The sequence below is a fragment of the Octodon degus genome, unplaced genomic scaffold, assembly GCF_000260255.1.
Source record: "Octodon degus isolate 3935 unplaced genomic scaffold, OctDeg1.0 scaffold00201, whole genome shotgun sequence".
In the NCBI taxonomy this organism is placed as follows: Eukaryota; Metazoa; Chordata; class Mammalia; order Rodentia; family Octodontidae; genus Octodon; species Octodon degus.
The window spans coordinates 2,739,789-2,756,551 of record NW_004524777.1 but is presented as its reverse complement, the minus strand read 5'-3'; the positions used below and the strand labels follow the sequence as shown (position 1 = coordinate 2,756,551).

The 16,763-nt window shown below is 39.7% G+C and overlaps 1 pseudogene; it reads left to right on the top strand.

The window, feature by feature from the left end:
* The first annotated feature begins 6,237 nt into the window (after positions 1-6,237).
* Positions 6,238-6,334, top strand: LOC111813584 (annotated as a pseudogene).
* Positions 6,335-16,763: the final 10,429 nt, after the last annotated feature.

The window sequence follows — 16,763 nt, the reverse complement described above, 5'->3', positions numbered from 1 at the left end:
AAATAAATAAATAAAATTTTAAAAAGAGATTTCTGCCAATTGATGTACAAAAATTTGTAGTATTTTTATATGCTGAGGTACCCTGGACTTTATCTTTATCATTCTTATGGGAAGTAATTACTGTTTACTTGGTGAAAACAATTTTGACTATTCATAGTTATCTTGCTGATATTAATTGACCCATACATATTTAATAATTTCTTTGTCTTTGCCTCCTCCAGACTCAAAGCTCTACATCTACCCAAGAGAAAAATGCCTGTCATCTATCGAGGGCCCTTAGATAAAACCTCTGAATAATATATCTGACTACCAGTCAGCAACTACGACCCCTTTCAGACTGAAGAAGCTAGAGCAGTCATCATCTATGCTTCCCTCAAGGCAATTCGGGCTACTTCTTCAGAAGGGGAAATGTTGCAGGCAGCGGAGTCAGATAAAAATATTATAGGCAGTCAGACAGGGCCAGGCCCTTGAAGTAGAGTACAAAAGACAAGCTACTTTACAACTGTGGGAGAAATGGGTGCTCCTGCTGTAAGCCAGACCTAAAGAGCAAACAAATGCTAACCTCCCTAAAGATTAGCATCCTGGATTGATCATTACCCTGAGAAAGCCAAAAAGAATCCTTATCTAATGGCTCCTGTTTTACATTCATGCCCCCTTGCTATATGACTCCCTTCCCCATTTGGTCCCGGACTTAATCAATTTTACCTGAGCAATGGTGCTTGTAATCTCTTTGGTTGCTTATAAGCAACCAAAGTTTTGTTCCACCCCACATCCACCTAAGCGAGTTCCCCCTTTCTCCACTTTAGCCCCACATGATTTGACACTATAAAAGTCCCTGGAAGAGACAGCTTCCAGGGGAACAACCCACTCAGGCCCCCCTCTTATCCCTTTCTCTGACAGGAGCTTTCTTTCCCTCAATAAATATATTCTTCTTATAAAAAAAGAAATTATATGTCTGTACAGTTCTGATTTGTAGTTCTTTTACTTTGCATGAAGTACAGTATCTTTTCATATATCTGAGGACAATTCACATTTCATTGTAATTTCTCATTATTCTTCATATTGTCTATATTCTTCACCTTTTTCTTCTACATTTTAAAAACTTTTCCGTAACATTTACTATGAAAATATTTTCAGGTTCTGTAAAGTTTAAAATATATAATAAACCTTTATATACTCACCTACCACTTCAATCACGCCATAAAAATTTTGCTGCATTTTATACCATCTATCCAAAGTGCTCACCTTTCTTCTTCATGAATCAGTTCTGGATTTTTTTTTTAAATAATCCAAATTTCGTTACTATTAATGGTACATTTCTTCTAAAACTCTAGTAACTCTCTCGAAGTTTTTCTACTTTGTCTTTTGTTTCATTTGTCTCTTTACTTTTTCTTTTTTTCTGCCCAGGAAAATTATTCTTATTCTCAAAATTATTAGAATTTTCCCTAGTTGCTTTTATATTTTCAGATACAGTTAGAACAATTTTTCCCACTCCCAGGTTACAGAGGAATTCATATAAATTTCCTTTTACTTGCTATGTCACCTTTTAGTTGCCAGTTCTCTGATAATAATTTCAAGCTTGGAGATTTTTTCTTTGAACATTAAAAGCATAGTTGGTCTGCGGTCTGCGTTGGATATATAATACCCAATTTTTTGCTGTTTGGACCTGTTTTTGTTGGCTATTGTTTTTATACATACTTTTTCATTTTGTTGCGTACATGATTATCAGTGATTGTGTGGTGTGGTGTACTGTATTTGTGGAAATAAGTTGCAGCTTAGGAAATTACAAACTTCTTCCAGGCATGTATTTTATTTGCTTCTATCTGGTGTATGGGCACACTGCCACTCTGGGGTCACTTAAATTGAATTTCAAGATTTATGCTTCCTGGGCCAACCAGCTGGCATAAAGTAGGCTGCAAACAGAATGGAAGACTGGCTCACTTCTGCTTCAAGTTTCCCTTGTTAAAATCATGACTTGGAGCCCATTAGACTGAAGCAACTCCAGCATACTCAGTTCCTGCATTAGCAAACTTAAACTCAGTGTAAATGGTCATATTCTAGGAAAACAAAATTTAATCTTAATTAATCAAGAAATTACCAGCTATCCTTTTAGAGCATCTCCACTAGATTAATCCTAGTAAGACTACTTCTTCACCTTGACCAGTCAAATATTTTCTTTGACTTGCTTCTTTATCTTTTTTTTGGGGGGGGGCAGGGCAGGGGAGCTGGAGAACAAAACCCAAGTTTAGCATATTAGCCAAGTTTATACCACTAAGCTACACCTGTAGTCAAATGTTACTGACTTAAGGAATGATTTGTTAAAGATCTCATTCTCATTTTGGGGATCTCTAGGCTTTTTGACTTTGGTCTTTTAGCCAAATAAGACTACCAAAAACAAAGCTCAGGTTTTTAGTTGTTTGCTTCAATTTTCTAATATCTTCAGGATAAAGAAGATTTTCAGTGATAAGCTTAGAGTGTACAGAGGGTGTTCGAGGTCTCACTACTAGATCAACTCATACTGATCTGCTTGTTTACAGCCTCCCAATGGCTGGGATTACAGGCATGTGCCACCATATCCAGTCTCAATTGCTGTCTCAGCGCGCCTTGGGGGTGGGGCTGGCACTGCAGACCAGAGGATCAAACTCCAAGCCCCTGCGCCTGCTTGCAGGTGCTTTAATCCACTGAGCTATTTGACCAGCCCTTTTTTTTTCATTTATGTATTTGGTACATGTTCTCACTACACAGCCTGGACTCGGTGATCCTCCTGTTTTCAGTCTACCCAATGCTGGTATTACAGAAGTATGCCACCATGCCTGGACTCAGTCACTGGCTCAGCAAGCTCTGGGGTTGGGGCTGGCATGGCATGCATGACTGGGGATCGAACCCTGGTCCCTGAGCTTGCCAAAGCAGGCGTTTAGTCCGCTGAGCTATCTTGTCAGCCCTATCTTGTACTCTTTGTGATTTTAAGAAAGTAGATTTTTAAAAAAATTTAGCCAGGAAAGCTGATGCACGTTGGAGGCTGAGGCAAGGTGATTTCAATTTTTAACAGTCTGACAACTTAGTGAAACCCTGTCTCAAAGTTTGAAAAAAATTAAAAAGGACTAGAAATGTAACTCTGTTGAAAGCTTCTGGGTTCATTTCTCCAGCGCCAAAACAGTATTTATTATTGTGCACCGGTTTGAACCCTAGACCTGTAGCATGCTAGGATAGCACCATTGCGCTAACTTACAGTCTTTTTATTTCTAGTTTTTACATTTTGAGGCAAGCTCTTTCTAAATTGTCCAGTCTAGCCTCCTGCCTTCGCCTCCTGAATAGCTGGAATTACACCCACGTACCCCGAGTCCAGCTATATTAGTTAGCTTTTTATGGCTCAGATCAAATGATGACATATACAACTTAAAGGAGGAAACAGTATCTTTAGCTCACAATTGTGGAGGGTTCAGTTCATGGTTATCTGGCTCCAAGACAGGCATGGCATGGCAGAGAGGCCTAGCAAAGGAAAGCTGCTAAGGTCATGGCAGTCAGAAAACCATGAGAGGAAGAGGCAGAGAGTTACACCCTCTAAGTGCACTCCTCTAGTGAGGTACCTTCTTCCACTCAGTCCCCATCTCCTAACAGGACAGTCAACTGTGAATTCATCAATTGATTAAATGATGACAATAGCACGCCCAAGACCTAATCACCTTTTGAAAGTTTTACCTCAGAACCCATGTGACTTTGGGAGCACATTTTAGACCTAAACCATAATATCTGGGTTTTATTCAACTTGTTTTTTTTCTGCAGTAGGAGGTGATACCAGGGACTCATATACATGCTAGGCAGGGGATCTACCCCTGAGCTACACTCCTGACCTGTCACATGCATAGTGTTGGCTTCATTATCTAGTTTACCTTACTGCAGGTAGAAACGCCTCTCACTCCTACTTCAACATCTATTTCTTTGATTAACAAATATAAGCATGTTCTTAAATGCTTTTCAGCCTTTTCCAGTTCCTCTTCTATAAATTGCCTGATTATATCCTTTACTCATTTTATTTTTACTATTTTTCTTATTGATTTGCAAATCTTGTCATAGGCTAGAATTAGTACTTTGTTGGTTTTAGACACTAGAAATACTGTCTACCGAGTTGTCATCGCCCTATTAGCTTTATGCATGGTTTCCCATATAAACACAAATTTTGGGGCCAGCCAAATAGTGCAGCAGATTAAAGTGCCTACAAGCAGGCATAGGGGCCAAGGGTTCGATTCCCGGGCCCGCTGTGCCGGCCCCGCCCCTGGGGTGCGATGAGACGGTGATTGAGACTGAGTATGATGGCACATGCCTGTAATCCCAGTACTTGGGAGGCTGTAAACAGGCAGATCACTACGAGTCTGATCTAATAGCGAGACCCTAAAAACCCTGTAGACCGTTCCCTAAAATACAAAATAAAATAAAATAAAATAAGCACAAATTCTGTGTGTGTGTGTGTGTGTGTGTGTGTGTGTGTGTGTGGAACCGGGGATTGAACTCAGACCCTTGAGCATGCCAGGCAAGCGCTTATTCTACTGAGCTAACTCCCTGGCCCACAAGTTCGTAATTATATATAAAGAAATCTATTTTTTTCTTGACTTGGATTTTAGGTAAAAATCAAGCCTTTTATCATCTGTGCATCACAAAATACTCTTTTATTTTATTCTAGAAACATAGCTTTACCTTTCATATTATGTCTTTGGTATACCTGCAGGCCATAGTTATGTGAGAGAAGCAGATGGAAGGAGCAGTTTTGATAATGAGCCAATGTTCCCCAAACTTAATCCTATATATATATATACTAAACAATAAATCCAATTTTTTATGTGCTAATACTACCTGAGTATTTATCTTTTTCTTTTTAGGGTATCTTAGTATCTGGTAAATAAAGCTTCTGTTTCAAGATTAACTTAGCTATTGTTGATATTTATCCTTCTATGTTAAGTTTATAAAAAGTTTATCAGTTTCTTCAAAAAAATTTGGGATTATTTTTTAGATTGTATTGACTTAGGTCATCCACTGTAAAAGCACTGAATGCCTTTTCATTTATAAAGAACACATTATACGACATTTATTAATTCCTTAAAATATGTATCAAAGTTGAATTTACTTTAGTAACTTACTCCTATGTACCTAAAGTTTTGGTACTATAGGAAATAATATCTCTTATATTTATCTTAAAATATTTTATCTTGGACTGGGGTGATAGCTTGACATTCTAAGCACTTGTCTGGAAAGTGCAAAGACTGGAGTTCGATGCCCAGTACTGCATGCTGTGCTGGTCCCAGAACCCTGGAAGCTTGGGCATGCTTTGCTGGCAATGCCTGTATCTCAGCACTGGGGAGGCTGAGACAGAATCACTATGAGTCTGAGTTGTATAAAGAGACACTGAACCAAATAAATAAATGAGATATATCTATGTGTGTAAGCAAGATTGTTTCGATAATTGTACTGTGGATTTCTGCTGGTCTATGGAAAGGAGATGTTAGTGCTTAATTTGTTTATTCTCCATTTCTCAATTGTCCCTTTTCTCTTCTTAATTTCTTATATATTTCTCTTTTACTTTCTTCTTCCAATTTTGCATGCATATAACTGGTAATATGAATAACTACTTGGAAGATAACACTATTCATTACATCAAATACTGCAAAATTCATATTATTGGGTTAAGTGAAATTCTGTATCACACGTAATTTTTGTTTTAATACTATTTTGTACTGTCTTTAAAAAATTAAATTAAATTAAAAATTTAAAAATATTTTATCTTTGTGTATTTCAGATGTTTACATATTTCATTGAAGAGTATTAATCATAATCACTGGTCCATGATTCCTGTTCCTAAATGGTCTATGCATGAGTTATTTGCGTTAAGTATTTGTAGTTCTTTTTTTTTGCTCCGAAGGACTTCAGGGCAGGTTTGACTGGCTGGAGTGTTGTGGGGATCGAACTACAGCAACCTGAGGCTGACAGCTTTATGGAAGCAGCCACTTAAAAAACTGAGCTAGAGCCAGGCCCCCAAAAGAAACAGTGATTTTTTTTTTGTTTTTTTAGGTGTTTGTTTGTTTGTTTTTGCAGAACCGGGGATTGAACTCAGACCCTTGCGCTTGCCAGGGAAGTGCTTATTCCACTGAGCCATCTCCCCGGCCCTGTAGTTCTTTCTTTACTATAGTTTAATACAATCATGAAGTTGTGTTCACTCCTCAACTATCACATTAATAATTTATATCTATTGCTTCTTGGTCTTTTGGCTAAGATCAAGTGTAGTATTTGTTCTTATCAGTTTAATATTTTATATCTACCTAAGGGTTTCATCCTAAAACCATCTTCAGTGTCCTTTTCTTCCCCTGTGTCTCTCCTTTTATGGTTCAGAGCCTTCTGAATGCGAGTCAAGTGCTCTACCACTGGAACTGCACTTCCCATCCCCTGAATTTGGTTTTGATTTTGGCCTTAGTTTTTGGATGCTATGGATATACTGTACCTTTGAGGTACACCTCCAGCCCTTGGTCTTGCTTTCTTTTGTTTTCTTTCTTTCTTTCTTTTTTTTCTTTTTGTGTCTCCCTGCATACATGCCACCATGATGAGCTCCAGCTTTTTTTTTTGGTGGAACCGGGGATTGAACTCAGGCCCTTGTGTTTGCCAGGGAAGCACTTATGAGCTCATGCTTTTTGATTCAATGTTATAAGTAGAACTATAATACATTGATCTGACACGTGTATATTTGTACAATTTATTAATTCTGTCAATTTTTGTCTGTAGTGTTTTGTTATTATAAACAGTGCTGTTGTGAATTTTATTGTATATGTCTCCTTATATACATATGCTAATGTTTTCACTAATTTCTAACTAGAAGTGGTATGCAAAAAGGTAAGCATTACACAATAAGTTCAAACTGCTGTACAAAGTGGACACATCAATTCTCAATCCCAGCAGGCATATTCAAGAGGTCACAATGGTCCGTACCATTCCTAAATTTGTCAGAGTTCTCCACTTTGAGAAACTGGTACGATAGCTCAATGTGTCCTTGATTTGTATACTTTTGATTTCCTTTTTTTTTAAATTTTTTATTTATTTGTGTGTGTGTGTGTGTGTGTGTGGCCAGCTCAGCCCACCAGGGGGCGGGGCTGGCTGGCATGTGGTGCTGGGGGATTCAACCGTGGTCCCTGTGCTTTGCTAAGCTTGTTCTAAGTAGGCGCTTTAGACCACTGAGCCATCTCACCAGCCCCTTGATTTCCTTTTAAAATGGGAGTCTGGGTTGGCCAGACAGCTCAGCAGACTAAAGCACCTGCTCAGGCAAGTGCAGTGACCAGGGGTTTGATATCTGGAGTGCCATGCTGGCCCCACCCCCCAGGGTGTGCTGAGATGATGACTGAGACTAGGCATGCTGTCACGGGCATGTAATCCCAGTGTTTGGGAGGCTGAAAACAGGAGGATCACTATGAGTCTGATCTGAACAGTGAGATCCTGTACAAAAGGAGAAAAAAATTAAAATGAGAGTGTAGTTAAACTGCCTTTGTTGGTGTCAAACTCTTGGGCTTAAGTGATCCTCCTGCCTCAGTCTCCTAACAGCTGAAAAGCACAGGCTCAAATGATTGTGCCTGGCTGTTCTTTGATTTACATTCTCTCTAGTTAGGCTGAGTGATTATTCATATGTCCCTTAGACACATGTATTTTTTTCAATGTAATGACTGCTTTTTTTTTCAGTTCTACTGGGTTGTATCTTTCTTTTATTCATGTATAAGAATTCATTATATGGCTAGAAGTGTAGTTCATTGGTAGAACACTTGCCTAGTAGTATGAAGGAGACCCTGATTTTGTACCCTAGCACTGCCCCAAAATCATTACGCATTATTTTATTTATTTGTTTGTTTTTTATTTTGTATTTTAGGGAAGGGTCTACAGGGTGTTCAGGGTCTCACTACTAGATCAGACTTGTAGTGATCCGCATGTTTACAACCTCCCAAGAGCTGAGATTACAGGCGCGCACCACCATGCCCAGTGTCAGTTGCTGTTTCAGTGTGCCCTGGGTGCAGCGAGGGCACTGCAGGCCTGGGGATCGAACCCCCGGCCCCTGCAATTTGGCTGGCCCTTTTTCATCCTTTTTGAGACAGGGTCTCGCTATGCAGGCTGGCCTTGAGCTCACTTAGTAGCCCAGACTGGTCTCCAACTCAAAACAATTCTCCTGCCTCAGCCTCCCCAGTGCTGGGATTGTAGGCATGTGGCCACCACGCCTAGCTTCTTCTTCTTCTTCTTCTTCTTCTTCTTCTTCTTCTTCTTCTTCTTCTTCTTCTTCTTCTTCTTCTTCTTCTTCTTCTTCTTCTTTTGTTTTTAATACAGAACACTTGGTAAGCATTCTGTTATTATTTTTATTATTTTAATGTATTTATTACAGAGTTTACAGGGTCTCACTACTAGATCAGACTCGTAGTGATCTGCCTGTTTTCAGCCTCCCAAAAGCTGGTATTATAGGCACACGCCATCACGCCCAGTCTCAGTCACCATCTCAGCGTGCCCCAGGGGCTGGGTCAGCACAGCATGCTGGGGATCAAACCGTGGTCCCTGCATCTGCCTAAATAGGTGCATTAATCTGCTGAACTATCTGCCTGCCCCTCATTCTTAATGAGTATAAGACATGCTTATAATAGAAATTCATGTTGTTTTTGGAGAATATTAAGTAAAAATCTCTCGTTACAATTATTTATGAGGAAGTACATAGGTTTTTTTTTTTTTTTTGGTGGAACCTTGGATTGAACTGAAGCCCTTGCTTGCGCTTTCCAGGCAAGCGCTTATTCTACTGAGCCATCTCCCCGGCCCCAAGAAGTACATATTCTTTTTTTCTTTTGGCGGAACCCGGGATTGAACTCAGGCCCTTGCGCTTGCCAGGGAAGTGCTCATTCTACTGAGCCATCAAGAAGTACATATTCGGGGCTGGTGAGATTGCTCAGTGGTCTAAAGCACCTACTTAGAATAAGCTTAGCAAAGCACAGGGAACACGGTTCAATCTCCCAGCACCACATGCCAGCCAGCCCTGCCTCCTGGTGGGTTGAGCTGGCCACACACACACACACACACACACAAATAAATAAATAAATAAAATTTAAAAAAGAAGTACATATTCACATAGAGACATATTTCACTTTATTAAAGTACTATATACACCATAAAAGATGAAAAGATTATTATAATCCAGATGCTAATGTGCAGCTATTTTCGACTAGTTTTAGTCACTTACATATTTTAGATATACTTCCATATGAAATCATTCTTTCATGTGTGCATTATTTCCCATTGCATAGATATATATCATTTACATAAGCAGTCCCTTAAGAGTGGTCATTTCAGAGGGGCCAGGGAGATGGCTCAGTGGAATAAGCACTTCCCTGCCAAGCGCAAGGGCCTGAGTTCAATCCCCGGTTCTACAAAAAATAAATAAATAAATAAATAAAATAAAAAGAGTGGTCATTTCAGAGCTTTCGAGTTTTTGCCATACCAAAAACAGATTTCTTATTCAGTGTGTTTGTCCACCTCTTTGCATACTTTTATAGTGAAATCTATACTATGCATTCCTGAAAGTAGATCTGATGGATTAAGATGTACATGCATTTAAAAATTTAGTACATATTGACAAATTGTTTTCTAAAATACTCATACCAGTTTATATCCCCACAATGTGTCTGTGAGAACTGTTTTTCTGTAAACATCAGCTAGCTTGCTTGTTTGTTTTTTTTTTTTCTTCTTTTTTTTTTTTTTTTTTTTTTTTTTTTTTTTTTTTTCTGGCACTAGAGATTGAGCCTAATACCTTTGCCATAAGCTAAATCCCCAAAGTTCCTTTTCAAAAATTTTGAGACAAGTTATGCTTGAATTAATAATCATCCTGCCTATAATCCCAGGGTCCTGGGATTATAGACATGTGCCATCTCATGTACCTTCAGCATCAGCTTTTAGCCAATTTTAAAATCTTGTTCAATGTAATGAAGATCGTGTTGCAGAGCAGAGACAGTATAGCGCAATACTGTAGTTCCAGCCATTAGGCTTGATTCCCAGTGTAACTACTTGTAGACTGTGTGACTTTGAACAACTTGCTTCACCTTTCTAAGCCTCTGTTTTCTCATTTGGAGGGTGAGAATGACGTAGTTTATCTTGTTTAGTATTTAACATTATTAATTTAAAATTGAAAATTGCTCTTAATAAGAGAATTATGTGTAGTAACTTAGTGAACTAATCAAGCTTTTTGATGGTTGAAATGTGAATTCAGGTGCAACTCATTCTTAGTAAGGTTATAAAGCCAATGCCCTTCCTGTGGTACCGTTGGCTTGAGAATGTGATAGAAAAAGCATGATTGGCGTGTGTTGGGTCTGTACCACAGCACTGCCACTGTATGCTGCCATCACGTGCGTGCGTGGGGGTAGCTGGGGTACTGGGGATGCAAGCCAGGGCTTCCAATATGCTCTACAGCTGCCCTGCCTCAAGCGCATACTGTTGCCTTCTTAACACAACCATTTCGGTGTCTATTGCCTTACTAGCATAAAATTGTACATTTGTGTAAAGAAAAACCAAAACATTTAGTATTGCCCCAGACTTATTTGTCAAAGTGCTTTATTTTGGAACTAAGTATTTTACTCTAAATAAAAATGTGCAGTCATTTGTAGCCATTGACGTGCTATTCTTTTTTTCTTACCGACACTATTTAGAGCCTTTGTGTGTGCTTATCTCACTGCTGAAAAGGATAGAGAATTAGGAATTAGGAAGAATTGGGTATTTTATCTTGTGTGGTTTTATTTTAAGAAAAATGAAAACTTTTCTAAGCTCAATTGTCTGCGGGTTTCTTTGGGTCTTCCTACTGCCAGGTTTAGAAACTTGTCGGAAAATACTTCAGTTGCTTTGTTTTATGGAGCTATTATTCTAGTAGTTCTGTTAGAAAGAACAAATGTAATGTATTATGTGATAGCAATGAAAATAACCACAATGTTAGGCAAATCTACATTTATTTAGTCACATATATTTAATTATTAGGGGTTTTTTTTCATTGTTTTATGTATTTGGTACAGGGTCTCACTACGCAGCTTGGACTTGTAGTGATCCTCCTGTTTTCAGCCTCCCCAGGGATGGGATTGCAGGCATGTGCTACCACGCCCAGACTTGGTCCTGGCTCAGTGAGCTCTGGTGGTGGGGCCAGCATAGAATGGGGGACCTGGAATCAAACCCTGGTCCTATCACTTGCCAAAGCAGGCACTTAGTCCACTGCACTATCTCATCGGCCCCTTAATTATTAGTTTAGAATCAGACATAGGATATGGGCTGGCCAAATAGCTCAGAGGATTAAAGTACCTGTTTAGGAAGACCCAGGGACTGGGGCTCAATCCCCAGTGCACTATGCTGGCCCTGCCCCTAGGGCACACTGAGACAGCGATTGAGACTGGGCGTGGTGGCACACGCCTGTAATCCCAGCGCTTGAGAGCTGAAAACAGGAAGCTCCCTAAGAGTCCAATCTATGTAGTGAGACCCTGTACATCCTGTACTAAATACAAAAAGAAAAAAGAATCAGCCATAAGATAAACCAGAATGGAAGCCAGAAAGCCTACTGCTAAAATGAGGAATGGAAACCATCACTCATGGTTATTGATCAGCACCATTACTGTATGAAGACTGTCATATCTCAACCAGTTTGGAGTAGTACATCAGTACATATAAGAGTGGAGGCTTAGATTGTGCACTTTATCAAAATGATCTTTTATACTTGTCTTAGTTACTTTCCTCATTGGTGAGACAAAATACCTGACACCCAAAGTTAAAGGAGGAAAGGTTTCTTTAGCTCACAGTTTGTAGAGGTTTCAATTCATAGTTGGCTTTGGCAAGCACAAGGGCCTCAGTTCAATCCCCAGTTCTACAAAAAAAAATTCATAGTTGGATGGTTCTATGGCAAGGTAGCATGACAGAGAACCAGTTCATGGCAGCCAGAAGGTAGGAAAGCAAGAAAGCAAGGGATGACCACAGCTCTTTTGAACCCTTATATATTATCAAAGTTACTTGAGGCAGGTAGCACTCATCCTTAATCCTAGCACCCTCAAGCCTAGTATTGCACCACGAACCAATCCCGGTGTCACACACTCTAGATCAAGTCACCTCTGAAAAAGCCCCACTTATGATCCCATGAGGTTTTGGAGGGACATCTAAACACGAGCCATAACAGTACTGGTTAAAAATTCAGTTTTGCCAAGACCTTATCTATACTCCCTCACTCATATTTTTTGGTTTGTTGTGATTTTCAAGACAGCCCGTATGTCAACCTATATCTTGCCACCAGCCTTTCTGGGAGTAGGGTCTGAGGAACTCTATGGTTCAACAAGCATTGTAGGTGATTCTTAGGCAAACTGAAATTCCAGCACCAATAGTAAAATTTTAAATTTAGAGTCTAGTGTTCATCGGGAGTCAGTAGGATTTTCTGGGAGCATTTTTAAAAATGTATTTAGTACAAAGACTACAGGGTCTCACCACTCAGATTGGACTCATAATGATCCTCCTGTTTTTAGCCTCCCAAGTGCTGGGATTACAGGCACGCATCACCACACCCAGAATCAATTGCCCTCTCAGTGCACTCTCAGCATACTGAGACGGGGCCAGCATGGTATGCTGGGGATCGAACCCCTGTCTCTGGGTCTGCCTAAGCAGGCACAATCTAGCCAGCCCTTTTCTGAGAGCTTTTTGACCTTTTAGTAGCTCATACTACCTTATAAGATGTTATAAAACAAGGGTACCACAGTATGGTGTGCTGGAATGGTGGGTATTGATATTTTCCTCAAAGTCAGAAAGTAATATAGCTCTGTCTCCTTATCCCCTTACAAGGTTTCTTAGAGTTCAAATAGATGCTTTGGGATTTTTTTTTGAACTATGGCTAACTGGGAATCAAAATGGATGAAGAAAATAGTTCCAAGACCAGACCAGCACTCTGCAAGGCAAAGGCAGGAAGATTCCAAGTCTGAGCCCAGCCTGGGCAATCTAGTGACTTAATGAAATTGTCTCTAAATAAATGACAAAAAAAGGGGGCTGGGGATATAAGTCATTACCAAGGCTCTGGGTTCAATCTTGAATATCAGAAAAAGAAAAAGAAAGAAGAGAAGAAAAGAGAAAAGAAGAGAAGAGAAGAGAAGAGAAGAGAAGAGAAGAGAAGAGAAGAGAAGAGAAGAGAAGAAAAGAGAAGAGAAGAGAAGAGAGAAGATTAGAAAAGAAAAGAAAAGGTCACAGCAGTTCTCCAGGCATTTGCCAGTAGATAGTATTCATATGACTCCGCTGACATGAAGGGGAGATAGGAGCCAGGGCATGGCAGAGCTGGCTGGAAAAATAAGTGAGCCCTTTTAAGGACAAGATCTGAGAACAGTGCCAAATAATTCTCAGGATCCCATATTAAAAACTTGCGTGTGCCCATGAGCTTTAGGAAGCATAAAAGAGATGGATGCCACCAGGAGGAGCCTACTACAGTGACTCCCAGACCAGGGTGTACCTTTATTTTTGCTCTTTTCCTCCTTCTGTCTTTTATTCAGCACAAGTTTGTTTTGCAGAGCTGGTTTCTCCCTTTCCAAAATCACTTCACTTTCCAAAAGCCTTTTGGCACCATTTTGACTTGTCTAATTCAATTCTTTGCTCAAGGTAAAAAGGATCTAGTACGTTTAATTAACAAGTCATTTCTAAAGAAAATTACCTGATAACAAAAGTGTGATGAAAATGGTAATTTCTGTGAAAAAGAATTTTGGTGTTGGGCTAGGGATGTGGCTGAGTGATAGTGATAGTGTTTGCTTGCTTTGTGAAAGGCTCTGGTTCTGTCCCTACTAACACACACAAGAAATGTTTTGGTGGATATTTAATCACATAAATTGATATGACCACTTTTTGTGAGATGGGGGTCTATGTTGCCTAGGCATATCTTGGTTTCCTAGATTGGAGATCTTTTGTCTTATCCTCCCTATAAAAATGAATATATTTTGGTGGTACAAACCTTTAATCCCAGTACTCAGGAGGTTGAGGCAGGAGCATCATCACAAGTACGAGGCCAGCCTGGGCTATAAAGTGAGTTCAAGACCAGTGTGAACTATGTATCAAGACCCTGTTCCCCCCCCCCAAAAAAAAAAGATGCATCTTTCTCTTAAAATACTATACTGGGCTGCCTGGCAAGTACAAGGACCTGGGTTTGATCCCCAGTACTGAATGCTGTGCCAGCCCTAGAATTCCGGGCATGCCTTGCTGGCCACTGAAACTCGACATGGTGGTACATGCCTGTATTCCCAGTGCTGGGGAGGCTGAGACAAAAGGATCACTATGAGTCTGAACTGCATAGCGAGACTGTGTACCAAATAAAGAAATAAAAGATTAACGAAACAGTATACTGGGATTGAACCGAGGGCCTCATGTTTGCTAGGCAAGTGCTTTACCATTGAGTCACTTCTCTAATCCATTTTTATGTTTTATTTTGACAAAAACTTTCAGTAAATTGCCAGATTGGTCTCAAATTTGAGATCTTTTTGCCTTAGCCTTCCAAATCTCTGGGATTGTAGCTGATACATCATGACTCAGTCAGATAAATAAGTTTTAAAAGTTATAAAATGAGTTGGACATAGTGATAGACTCCTGGAATCCCAGCACTCTGGGAGGTTGAGGCAGGAGGAGCTCAAGTTTGAGCTCACCCTGGACAACTTAATGATTTAGCAAGACTGTCTCAAAATAAAAAAATAGAAAAGACTCAGGATCTATATCTTAGTTCAAAGGCCTTGGGTTCATTTGTCAGTGCTGACAAAAGAAAAAGTTACAAATGGGTGACTTTTAAAAAAGAAAAAACCCAAGAGGGCCAGGGAGATAGTGCAGCAGCTTCAGTGCTTACCTGGCAAGTGCAAGGTCCCGAGTACCACAAAGAAAAAAAAGAAAGAAAAAGAAAACCAAGAAACATCATAAGGAGGAAATTAAAAGGAGAGTCTAAGTGGAAAGTTGGATGTACAGAGAATTTTGGAAGAGGATTTTTTCCTTCTTTCTAATATTTGCCATTTCTAGCTCCTAGAAATTTTAAAATCTAGACTAAAGCTAAGAAAATAAACCAGGCCAACCCGAGCCAAAGTAGAGAACTGGCCAGGCCCAAGACTGGGACTACAAATAGCGCCAACAGTAGTAAAAGATTTGAGCCAGACTGGAACTAAGGGCAAGGAGTAGTGGGGCTGAAGGGTAGCTATCCATCTGGTTTATGATCCATGCAGTGAAAGTCTGGAAATTCCAGAAAGTTGTGCATATATAGAATGGGAGTAGTCCTGCCAGCCCGCTCTTTAGTGAAGTTCAGTATGAATCTTTTGTTAATACTCTGCCTGAGCTCATTTCAAATCATTTGCTGCAATTACCAAGAAGTGACCCTCGGCTATTTTTTTCCATATGAACATTCCAAGTACATCCAGTTACAAAAGCAGGAGGGAATGCAAATATGCTAGTGTGTTATATTGGAAGGCAATGTAAGGCAATGGCAAAAACATGGCTTTGGATACAGTCTTGGGTTTCAACCTCTGGCACATTCCTTATTCTCTGCTGACCTCCACAGAGTAGTTTAACTTTTAGTTTCAGCTGCTTCACCTGTAAAAGAAAGGTGAGAAGAAGCTTTGTCATAGGATTGTGCAAGTTCTGCTAATTGCTGTATGCGGTCGCTAGCCTAAGAGGAGTCTTCGCTGCTTCTCTTCCTGTATTCTCACCCCTAGTTCCCCTCCAGGCTGTTTAACCAGAAAAACTTGATAGAGGTCAGTTAAGCTCTACAACTTTTACCTTCTCTTAATGGAAGGTTGATAAAATTTCAGGACACAGACTTTTAGCATTCTTTATTTTTTTTTTCTTTTTATTTATGAGAGAGAGAGAGAGAGAGAGAGAGAGAGAGAGAGAGAGAGTGTGGTGTGTGTGTGTGGCCAGCTCAGCCCACCAGGGGGCGGGGCTGGCTGGCATGTGGTGCTGGGGGATTGAACCGCGGTCCCTGATGCCTTGCCAAGCTTGTTCTAAGTAGGTGCTTTAGACCACTGAGCCATCTCTCCAGCCCCATATTTTTTTTCTTTTCTTTTTTTTTTTTTTAGCATTCTTTAAATGAAGCACAGATAGGAGAAAATACCATTTCATATCTTTAAGGTAGAATTTTTTCCTCAGTTTTTATTTCTATTAGTATATGTTTGCAACATGTGATTATATTCCTCGCATGGAGTTGGTACACAAACAAAACATATCAATTTCTTTTTCAGACTCCGTCCCCCCTTCCTTTCTCCCTCCCGTTATTTCTTGGTCCTCATCTCACTTGAGAAACATCTGTCTCCCTGTTTCCTAGTCTCTAACTTTAATTTTGCTTTTTATTTATAGTTTGGGTTTCTCACTGAAGAGAAATAATGCAATACTTAAGCTTGTGTGTCTCATTTATTCTTAACATTATGGTCTCAAGGTGCATCCATTTTCCTATGCACGACTCAAATTCAAGCTTATCTTTATGACAAATTAGTACTCTAATGTGTATAAATACAATGTGTTTTTCCATTTGTCTGTTGATGGATATCTAGGGTGCTTCTGAGATTTACCTATTATGAATTGTGCTGCTATAGACTTGGGTATTATGTGTCACTATAATCTTTACTCTTTTTTTTTTCTTTTTGAGACATGGTTTCACTATGCAGTTCAGGGTGGCCTTGAACTCATTTTGTAGTCCAGCCTGGCTTCAAATTCACAGTGATCCTCTTGGCTTGGCCTCCTGAATACAGGCA